Source organism: Triturus cristatus, chromosome 6, assembly GCF_964204655.1.
Source record: "Triturus cristatus chromosome 6, aTriCri1.1, whole genome shotgun sequence".
In the NCBI taxonomy this organism is placed as follows: Eukaryota; Metazoa; Chordata; class Amphibia; order Caudata; family Salamandridae; genus Triturus; species Triturus cristatus.
In genome coordinates this window covers 35,923,598-35,934,488 of record NC_140589.1, presented here as the reverse complement: position 1 = coordinate 35,934,488, position 10,891 = coordinate 35,923,598, and the positions used below count along the sequence as shown (strand labels likewise).

Sequence of the window (10,891 nt, the reverse complement as noted above, 5' to 3'; positions counted from 1 at the left end):
TTCAAAAACAAGGAGGCACTCACTTCACTCAGATGTTGGCCTTTGTACCACAAATTTGGTGCTGATCCATCCATCCTCAAGTTCGTCTCCTAGCAAAGTTTTTTTTCCAGGAGTGAACAATAACTTTGCACACCACCTCAGCAGGTCCAGCACCAAGTCCACAAATGGGAACTTCACTCCCAAGTCCTGCTCCCTTGCTTTACTTTCAGAGATGGGGCACTCCAAACATAGACCTTTTTGCCACATAAGAAAATATCCAAACTTTGCTGCCAGGTTTCCACACCCTCTATGGATCTTGGCATACACCTTTGCTCCTCTGCCACAGATCTGTACGTGGTCATGAACCTGAGGCAAATATCCCTCACCCTCGTCTTGGTGGCCCCAACCATGGCGCTCAACCACTGTTCCCTGTAAGGTACGCGAGCCTATGTCTCCCGGAGCGCGCAGTGTAAAATGCGCAGCGCGCACATGCAGCTGAGGATCGTTCGCGCTGCCGCTTTTAAAATGCGTGCAGCACGAAAGGCTGAGGTAGAGCCCGCCCAAAGCTCGTCAGTGAGTGGCTCCTGTTGCATTTCTTTTGTTTAAAAAGGCACGGCTATGGGGCCGATTGTATGCCTCTTTTAAAGTAATCACATCGCCCGTGTGCGCTGCAAAAACCAAGCACACATCATGCTTGTAGACTTCGGAGACGTTTTAAGGCATGCCCACAGTGGGCTCTGGCCCAGGACCCTGGCCTTTCAGGGGGGCCTGCTGATAATCTTGCCGCGATGACCTTGAATAATTACTAAACAGATTGTGACCAAACATATGAGAAATGAGAGTGCGCCACAGATATTATCCGCAGTAATATTAGTGAACTGCTGATGTGTTACAATCTGTGATCTGACACCAGTTAGTGCTGGCATTGTATGCTATGATCAGATGAGATAGACATGTTCATGCCCTTGCCTGTAATTTGGCCCCACTTAATATTAAAATCTTAGGTTGAGATGAAGGAGCTGTTTTCTGGCCTAATTTGACACCATCTAGTGCTGACATCTACGGTGAGATGAAATAGCCATTTTCAGGTCTTTTCTTGTTATGTGACACCACGGAGTGGTGACATCAAGACGAGATAGCCGTTTTCAGATCTGGTGATTTCACTCACCTAGTGCTGTCCTCTTAAGGCAGCAGCCTTACCTTGTGCTATGATTGCTCCTTCCTAAATGAGTTGACATATTTGATATGCTTACCTAAAAGTAGCCATCATCAAACTAAAATTGCTTTAGCTCTCCCTTCACCATACTTTTCACAACACTGTTGTGTTATATCCCTGAACGAACTACACCTCCCACTCCTGTGGATGGGACATGCCTGAACCCGGCGTAAAGGAATTCCATGACGACAAGCCTATTCCAGAGCTACGGCCACACTGTGGTTCCTAAAACCTATGATTGGGTAGGTACTGAGCAATCCATGATTTTCACAAGCCAGTGAGTGGAGAGTTATGGAGTGTGATAGATGCGTCGGGAAATTGCACGAGGCCCATTGTTCTTTGGCAGTGGTGCGGTCTGCGTAGATTCTGTGGCTTCTTCCATCCTGAATGTAACCTGCTGTAGGTGATCAGGGTTGTCTGATCGGTTCATGAATGGAGATTTCGTCTTGCTGACAGAGGGTAGTATGGAAGTTGCTGGTAGTAAGTTAGAGGGGCTCCGAATATCTTGACTCGCGGCTTCAGGTTAATTCTCTCATGAAATGAAATCTAGTGGTGACCAGTGAGTGGCTGGCTGGCCTGGCCCTTCCATAGTCATTCCTGTTTGTTTCACATATTGGAGAGAGTTGTCCTATTTTTCATATTTATGGAGATTGGCTGAGAAAAGCAGAGTGATGGATGTAATACAATAATCAACACTTTATACCCTCCAATTAGCTTTTCGTTACAAGGCTGTTTAGCTCATCTGTGCACGTAAAGAGCAATTTGCATATCAGCCGTGACCTCACTCCCAAAGAAACATTCTGACCTGAATTACTGTGCCAAATTCCCTTTTTGAGGGTAAAATAATGGTCAAGGAACTAACTGCACAAGCTTCCTATCTGAGACCGTGTAATTTTTAAGGCCAGCACTCAAATTACTTTCAGATTTCATCATACTAATTCACCACTAATCCTTTATGGGTTCCGGAGTAGCGTGCTACTTGCCAAAAAAGCACTTTGAGTCCTTGTCAGGGGTAGTATGCGCTATTTAAATGCAATTACAATACAATATAATAGAATACAATACAGTGGTGATAACACACATCACTATCCCTGAACATTAGATGTTAACACATTTAGAATTCGGACAGTTGCCCCTGCATACTGTCAGTGACCTGACCTAAGAGGGCATGAAAGAGCTGTAATGAAATCATAAATTCAAACCTGCTCCGAACAGGGACCCCAAAATAGGTTAGGCCCAGGGCCCCCAAAATCCTTAAGATGTCCCTGGTAGACTTGCTGCATTTCTTTGGTTAATAGGGCTCAGCTGCGGGGCCAGGGCCGGCTCTAGTGTGGTGTGCCACTGTACCGGGTGCTGACTTCAGGTGGGGATGCCATGTTTGCAGGTAGATTGTTGTTTTAAAAGCACCTGCTGTGACGTTCCTTGCCTCCAGCAATTTTCGTGCAATAATAAATATATCAAGATAACTCTCAGAGTTTTCTCTAGTGAAAGTTTTAAGGTAGCGCAGAGGGTTAATATGCCTGCTGCAAAGAACGTGCACCATGCAGTTCACAAAGTGAATAGAATGAAAATAGGTGAGCGTGTTACTACTTTCGTCAGAGAGGTCATTTTGTTACTTGCAGTTTATAAGTTAAAATCCTAATGTAGAACAGTAAACTTTTAACTGCCAGTGCCATCAAAGAACTTCATGCATACTGCAAGGTATAGATTAGAGCATTATGATTTTTCCCTAGCCATTCATTATCCTAAAAAGGGATCATTTGGGTACGAAGCAATTCTTATTAAAGAGAACCCCCAGCCATGGTGTTGCACTTTAAATTCAGAGTTTGTGTTTCTCTAGACAGTGCACTCTTAAAGTACACTGCCTACCAGTATGGATGACATGTCACTCCTACACTTTGCTGTCTTGTGTCTCAATGAATATTTCTTATACACCGATTTACATACCTATGATTGATTGTCTCTGTTTATTGTGGGTGAAATGTAACGTGCTCTGACACCCTACACTTGTATGAGGTGTGCTATAAAACGAACCAAATGCATCTCCGAGAGAGTGGCAATGGAGGCTTGAGGGCACCGTTAAAGGGTTGTATTGAGGGAATACATGGTGGAGGTGGTCTTTGGGGGGGCACCAACAAACATTGTCGTGCAGGGCGCCACCAGCTCTAAGGGTGGCCCTGTGCAGGGCAGATTGTGTGCCTCTGAGAAAGTATTTGTGTTAATTTCAGCCTGTGACAATTGCACTGCGATTAACATGAATGCTCACACAACTTGCCCCGCTGCCACGCCCTATTAGCAAAAGGTATTGAAGGTACTGGCGATCCTCCAAGTGCATCATGGGTAAAAAACACGAGTGACCAGTACAAGAAACCCATGAATTTGCTGGATTTAGAGTTACTCAAAGAAATTTGACATGGAAATGTTTTGGCTTTGAGGGTTCAGAGAATTTGCTCTCCAGCTACCTTCGCACTATATTACTATCTATACATAATTTTGTGAACTAACCGATACGCCACTGTTTTTTTTCAGAAGGTGTGCAAGTATGATCAATGGTCTGACTGTTACTTCTAAGAAATTTCACTAGATTGTACGATAGAAATATAAACAAAACATGCTTAGGTAATATTCCTCCGCACCTGATGCATTAACCAGCTTCCAATCATCCTTTCCATGCAGAGCCTCTGTTGCCAGATGCCTGGTGTCTTTTTGCCCTGTCCTGCGCAAGTGCGCATCCCACTGCTGCTGCAATGCATTCTGTGTTCCTGCTGCTCTGTCAGCTATCCAAGGACTACTGGTAGTTCTTGCTGCCGGCAGGTTTGCTGGTCTTGCTACAAATGCGATGATTACTATGTTGAGTTAGGGCCTTATTATGTGTTTGGCTGTGTGGGACCGCCCTGCTCTCGCACCACCAAACCCGTGTGAGCACCGCCTGCCAGATTTTGACTTTTTTCGTCACTGGCAGGCTGTCTCACAGTGGTGCCTATAAAAAAGGCACCTCAATCGGAATGCCAGGGCAAATCCCTGCAGGGCAGGGACTGCCAAGTCCATGCCCTGCAGGAATTGGGGGTGCATAACATGTGCCCCCCTGCATGTATCCCCAGGTATGCAATCTTGTATAGGCTCCCAACATTTCCCCACCCTATGAACAGAGCTCCAGTTGAGAATCTTTAGTGAAATCTTATTATGATACCACTGTTGGAGTCCAGTGCTTTTCTGAACCCGCAGTGTACTTGCCTGTGTAACCAATTCATGTCATGGTGTGTGTATCTAATTTGAAAACCTGCCTTGAGACGCTATATGTGTGGAAATGCACCGTCTTTTCACTTTTTTAAGCAAAAGTTTGGAGTGATATATGCACTGATATTTGTCGCTGCACCCACACGCGTGGTCTGGTTCCTGGCGCACATAGCCTTGGCAGCAGCGCACAGAGACCTTACACTGCCGCACACAGAGGAAAGAAGTTAGAGGGAACATTGCCCTTAACCCTTCTAGAAATGTCCATTGCCCCCATGGAAGAGGTGTGGCGCAGCGGCCAGGGTGCCTGACTCCGGACCACAGGGTTCACAGTTCGATCGCCGGCGGCAGGTAAGCCCAGTACCATGTGACTTTGGGCAATAGCTTGCTTAATCTTCCCGATGGCCCCCAGCGTCGGGACACCTCTCCGGAGGTAGCTGTGCACTTTACAAATGCTAGTATTTAATTTCCATGAGAAGCTCCCTAACAGACCATACCCTCTCATACAAAGCCCTAGGAAAGTTAGACTGTCAGACTCTATACAGCTTAACCTGGCGATTTGGCTCCTGAGGTCCTAAAGTTTGGTTACCTTGGTCTACCTCAAGACTGCACGGACATACTCCGAGAAGCCCATAGGCCCAATAGACGCATCTGTTATGCTGCTAGGTGGAAGAGTGTGACCACTATTGTACTGCAAGCCACATGAACACTCTTATGTCTATGGTACAAGAAAATATTTGTCACTTCCTACACTTACAAAAGTCAGGGTTAGCCTACACATCAATTCGACTATACCTAGCCACCATCACTGCATGTATGCAGAACAAGAAACACTCTTAGCTCTTCAAAGTTCCTGTAATGAAAGCCTTTATGGAGGGTCTTGAACATCTCATTCCACCAAGGGGACTTCCAGGCCCAGTCTGAAGCTTCAATATTGTCCTTGCCCAAACTTATGAGGCCTCCGCCATTGAATTCATGCCCTGGGAAAGTACTTTCTTAGAATGCTGCCTTTCTCGTAGCCACTACATCTTTTAGGCGTATCAACGTACTGCAGGTCCTCACATTGCAGGGACTTTTCTTTTTTCTGGTCCTAAATTCTTCCTAAGCTGGTCTCCCCATTCCGCCATAAGCAAACAACCGAGCTCCCAGTCTTTTTTCCACAACCCAACTCAGTACCTGAAAGAGCGCTCCACACACTTGATGTCAAGCGTGTTCTTATGCATTATATGGATAAGACCAAATCTTTCTGCAAAACAAAACACCTATTTGGAGCTTTTTCACAGCCTCATAAAATCATGCAACTTCCAAGGCAGGGATTGATGGGTAGATTGTTAAATGCATCCAAACCTGTTACTCTAAACTCTAAAGCTAAAAGAGCCCTACATTCCCACCCCAGGACACACTCCACCCACAAATAGGGACCTGTAATGACTGTTCCGGGGAACATACCAATTGCGGATATTTGTAAAGCTGTCATGTGTTTCACATGTGTGGACATTCTTCCAAGGCAGAGTTGGTTAAACTGTCCTCGGGACGCTGTTTCAGAACTCCGCACCAGCCACTAGCTAGCCACTGCTTAAAGGAGCCATGCTTTAGAGTCAAATGCAGAGAATGTGTATCTACGGCCACACATGCTGCGAAAAGGATTAATTATGCTACTTACGCTGCACATGTAGTGCTTTAGATTCACATGCTTCCACCCTCCTCCGTACAAGCCAGTGTTTGTCACAGATATCTTTCCCTTTCATGTTATTCTATTTCTACAAGCACTGACACTATTCTTTTCCTACTCTGTAGTCCATACCTGTTCTCTGCTATGGGGCAAAAAATAAAATTCTAACCCTGGAGTTGGGGCCCATGTGCATCAACGAGCAGCAGAGGGACCACCAAGACCTCCTGACTCGAAAGTTGCAATCATCCGAGCGAACACTAGATGGCAGGAGTGTCCAGAGCATGTGAATCTACAGCACTTCATGCAACGAACACATGCTTATAGGGTAAATAATATAAACCTCTGGTATAAACATCTAATTATTTAAATAAATATGTTCTATTTTTACATGTGACACAAATAATTCTGTTTCTTCGCCCCAAAGACCAGAGCCCTTGCCTTTATTGCCTGCCGCTGGGATGACCAAGTGACAGGCCAGGGCAGGTGCCGCAGCGGTACAGTGTGTAATGTTGGGCCCTAGGCCCACATGCTAGGTAATGAATGACGCTGCACACATAGTTGGGGATAGTGGGAATGGCCACGAGCACGTGCGCTCGGCCCTTTTATTGACAGCGTCACCTGACACAGTGACGTCTGTGGTGGGTGGGTGTACAGTGTAGTACAGCAGGTTAGAACACTAGAACGTGTCCATGCATGGACACTACATCCCTCCCAATTTTTAATAACAAAACCCAACGTCAACGTTCAACCTGGGGGAGAAAGAAAGATATACACAGTTGTAATACAGTGACCAAACTTCTGCAGAATCGCTCACGCTTCAGCTGCTTGGAGTCGCAGAGGATGTTCTTCCTGTCGCGGACGATGCTCTTCCTGTCGCAGACGATCACCAGTTCACTGTGGCACCAGTCGGGGGTGCTCGATGGATCTAGTCTGTTTGACGGCTCTGCCTTGAAGTTGTTCTCACAGTCTTTTCTTAGCTTTACTTTCTTGGCGACAAACGCAGTAGAGTTCTTGTGGTTCACCGCTAGATGTTGCCGTTCATCTTTTCGTCCAGTCCTTTCCTTTATCTGTGGCGTGTGTTCTTGTTTTGCAAAAGACGGATTGGTTGCAAGACACCCCTCTCACCATGATGCCTCTCTCGCAGGTGTTCCCCTGCCACGGGATATCCCTGAGGCCCTCTGACTTGTCCTGAGCTGGGTGTACTGTGCCGCGTTACTCGCACGCCGATCCGTGTGGGTGCAGAGGAGACGACAAGTCTCACCTCGGGTTCTGCAGTCGTGCCTGGAGGGTAGCTGTTGGCTCCTGTCTTTGCACACAATGTCTTCATCCTCCTGGGACCTTTGCTGGAGGGCGGCTGATGACCATCTCTCGTCGCGGGGACGCTCTCTCACTGGCATCCCTGAGGCCTCTGCCCCTGGGTCACCACGGCTGGCGTTGTCCAGTGTCCGTGTGACCCCAAAGGTGGGTGTTTCGAATAGTCCGGCCTGCTCACCTCTGCAGATCCCAGGTGCGCTGAAAGCATCATCAAACAGATGGTCTTTTCTCCGTGCCACGGGTGTTCTTCAGGACTTGCGCACCGTGTTCTGACGCTTGTCACCTTCCTTGTCTTTGAGGTGTGAGTAGTCTTGCCACACTCTTCTCTCTTTCCTCTATTTCTTTCTCCGTGAGGATGTCACGTCACTCTGACTTCTCCTTCTTCTTGCAGTGGCAACCATGCCACTCAGATCTCTTTCTTTCCCCTTTTTCTTTTAGTGGCAGACGTGCCACTCCGATGTCATCTTCCTTCTTTTCGTGTAGTGGCAAACGTGCCACTCAGATATCTTCTTCCCTTCACGACCCACTCTGGACCACTTCTGTTCTCCTCTTGGTCTGGCCAGGCTTCTCCATGCAGCGCGCGCACTCTGCACGTGTTCCCCCTGGTCTTGTCCTCGTCCGAGGACACTCTCTTCATCTTCCTCAGCATTCCGAGTTAGGGTCGTGACCTTCTCTTCATCTTCTCCTTTTCACCAGTTACTTTGGTTGAAGTTCGTGGGGCCATACTCATGGTCCGCTTCGTTCTTCTCCTTTTCACCAGTTACTTCGGTTCTTCTTGAGCTTCTTGGACCACTTGACGGTCCGCGCTGCCGATCACTGGCAGCATATCTTCGGTCTTGTCGTCAGACCTCTTGCTTTGTAGCTTCACTGACCCGTGCGTCGGTCACCTCCTTTTGCAACTCCTGGCGAGTCGGCTTCTGTGGTGCGACCATTTGGCTGGTCGGCTTGACCGTTGTGGTGCGACCATTTGGCTGGTCGGCTTGACCGTTGTGGTGCGACCGTTTGGCAGGTCGGCTTGGCCTTTGTGGTGCGACCATTTGGCTGGTCGGCTTGACCTTTGTGGTGCGACCGTTTGGTAGGTCGGCTGGGCCTTTGTGGTGCGACCGTTTGGCTGGTCGGCTTCACGAGGTGTGTCGCGTCGTGTGACTACCTTTGTCCGCTGCCTTGTCAGGCGCTGGTGCGTGCTACTCTTCGTACCGTCGTGGTACATCTTCAGTGTAGCGTTGCTCCTTGTACCATGATCACTTGATGTGGTGGCTTCTTGGCGCCACTGGGTGTTGCTCTGCATCCTTGGCCGCCAGTGTCGGATACTTGCTGCGCCCATCCTCTTCAGTGGGTTCCTCTCCTGTAGGCGCTGCAGTGTACCTTCCGCGTCCGGGGTACAACTGCGCTGAGTCCGTTTGTTCTCTCGAGGGTTCGCTCCACTTGATGCGGCGACAGCGCAGTCCTCGCTGGGGTGGATGTGGCTTGACACCATTTCCTTTTCTTCCTCCTTGTCGCTGCGGGATGGCGCTGCATCCCTGTGACACACTGTCTCTTCGCCCTTGCACTTGTCGCATTCCTGTGCTTCTGGCACATTCCTGTGCGCCTCCGTCGCATTCCCGTGCGCTCACCATCGCGCATCCGTCAGACCTTGCGGTACTTGCCGTGCTGCCTCTTCTTCCTTGCGCTGCGATCCGTCGGTCTCCTGTGGCTGCTGGATTCCCTTGGCTTGCTGCATGCTTGTTGATTTTCTTTGGCTTCAGCAGCAACCTTCTCCGCTGCCAGAACTCTATGCCTTGTTTTCTTTTTCTCCCGGCTTCACTCGTGAGTAGGAGAGCTGGAGGGGAGCAGGAGCCAGGCAGACCAGTGAAGTCCAGGACACGTGGCAGCAGGTAAGTCTTTTCTACTCCTTCCTTTTTGTCTTTTGTATTTATTTATTGAGAGGCAAAGGGGGCACAGGCCCTGATGTTAAGCTGTAGGGGTTGGGGCACTACTCAGCGTGTGTGCGCGTTGGAGGGGGGGGGGAAGGAAGTGCTCCTCACTGCGGGTAGGCTCCGCTTCATTTCGTCAGCTACATGGAGGGCACAGGCGTCTGGGCTGGTCAGAGGGCGAGGCACCACTTTTGGGGCATAGTGCCATCGCGCACATGCTGTCAGTTTATTTTCGGCGGCGCTGGCCGCTTGCTGCTCCTGTAGGCGCTGCTGGGGGTCCCGCGAGGTGGGGGCATACTTCTATGGCCGGCGGCGGCCATTCTTTGCATTTCGTTTCGCCCTCCCTGCTCGCGGCAGCTTCCAGCAATCTTCGCGCGGCAGGGAGGGCAGTGTTCTCGTATGCGGGGTGGGCTCCCGCTACCAGTGCCTCACTCACTTTTCACATGGAGTGGGGGTTAGTGCCTCGTGCGCAGCTTCGTTTCCCACACCCGGAAACAGCTCCTTTTGCTTTCCTTCTCCGCCTCACCGCTGACTCTGGGGCGGGGAGAAGAGAGCGGGGCTCCTCAGCTTCGGCCAGCGGGTGGGCTCCGCATCTACTTTCAGTTTAGTCCGCCCCTTCCCGCAGCCGGTCTCCTCACCTTACGGGCCGCGCGGGAAGGGGGTGCAGGTGCCACACGGCCACGGCCAGTCGCGGGTGGGCTCCGCCTCAGTCGGGACTCGTCTTCACTCCTCTGCTGCGGGGTGGGCACCCGCTTGGCTACCCTTCTTTTGTTTTGTTTGTGACGCGGGTGGGCACCGCGTGGGCCACACCTTTTGCGGGGGTCGCCGCCGATGCGGGTGGGCTCCGCTCGGCGTGCCTTTCCTTCCGGGCACCTCCGGGCACAGCGGTAGGGTCGGGGTGGGCACCCGGCCTCCGCCTGCAGACTTGCGGCGTCGCGGCCGATGCGGGTGGGCTCCGATCGGTCCGCGTGTCTTTGGGGCGCTTCCCCTCCACCAGGGTCACGGCGGCCGGTGCCTGAGGCGCGGGGTGGGCTCCCGGTCGCCACCAGTCACGCTGCGGGCTATGCTGCGCCCTGCCGGCTTCTCGGCGCGTCGCGTCGTCACACGGGGGGGGTGTGCTCACCGGGCAGTCCTCTCCCTCATTGTTATCGATGGTGCGCCGAGCGGGGGCTTCACTCGCGGGGTAACGTACCCGCCTCGTCGCCAGTGTAATGTTGGGCCCTAGGCCCACATGCTAGGTAATGAATGACGCTGCACACATAGTTGGGGATAGTGGGAATGGCCACGAGCACGTGCGCTCGGCCCTTTTATTGACAGCGTCACCTGACACAGTGACGTCTGTGGTGGGTGGGTGTACAGTGTAGTACAGCAGGTTAGAACACTAGAACGTGTCCATGCATGGACACTACACAGTGGGCAGCCGGACCACAGCCTGCTCCCCCGGATGGCGGCAAGTAGTTTTGCTAGGCTGGGGCACGTCACCCCACAACCTCCCCCGATCCGGGTGGTGGCGCGTGACCTGCTCTCCCCATTAGAGCAGAGGCCACGCCTGCCTGCCGGTCA

At 50.7% G+C, this 10,891-nt stretch overlaps 1 long non-coding RNA gene across 1 annotated transcript in view; it reads left to right on the top strand.

Annotated features, from left to right (window-relative positions):
* Positions 1-9,231: 9,231 nt before the first annotated feature.
* The window catches only part of LOC146813703 (uncharacterized), a 70,312-nt gene continuing 68,652 nt past the window's right edge, over positions 9,232-10,891 (top strand). The window contains exon 1 of the long non-coding RNA XR_014962429.1: positions 9,232-9,289. This is a non-coding gene — a long non-coding RNA (uncharacterized LOC146813703). The remainder of the gene's footprint in view (positions 9,290-10,891) is intronic.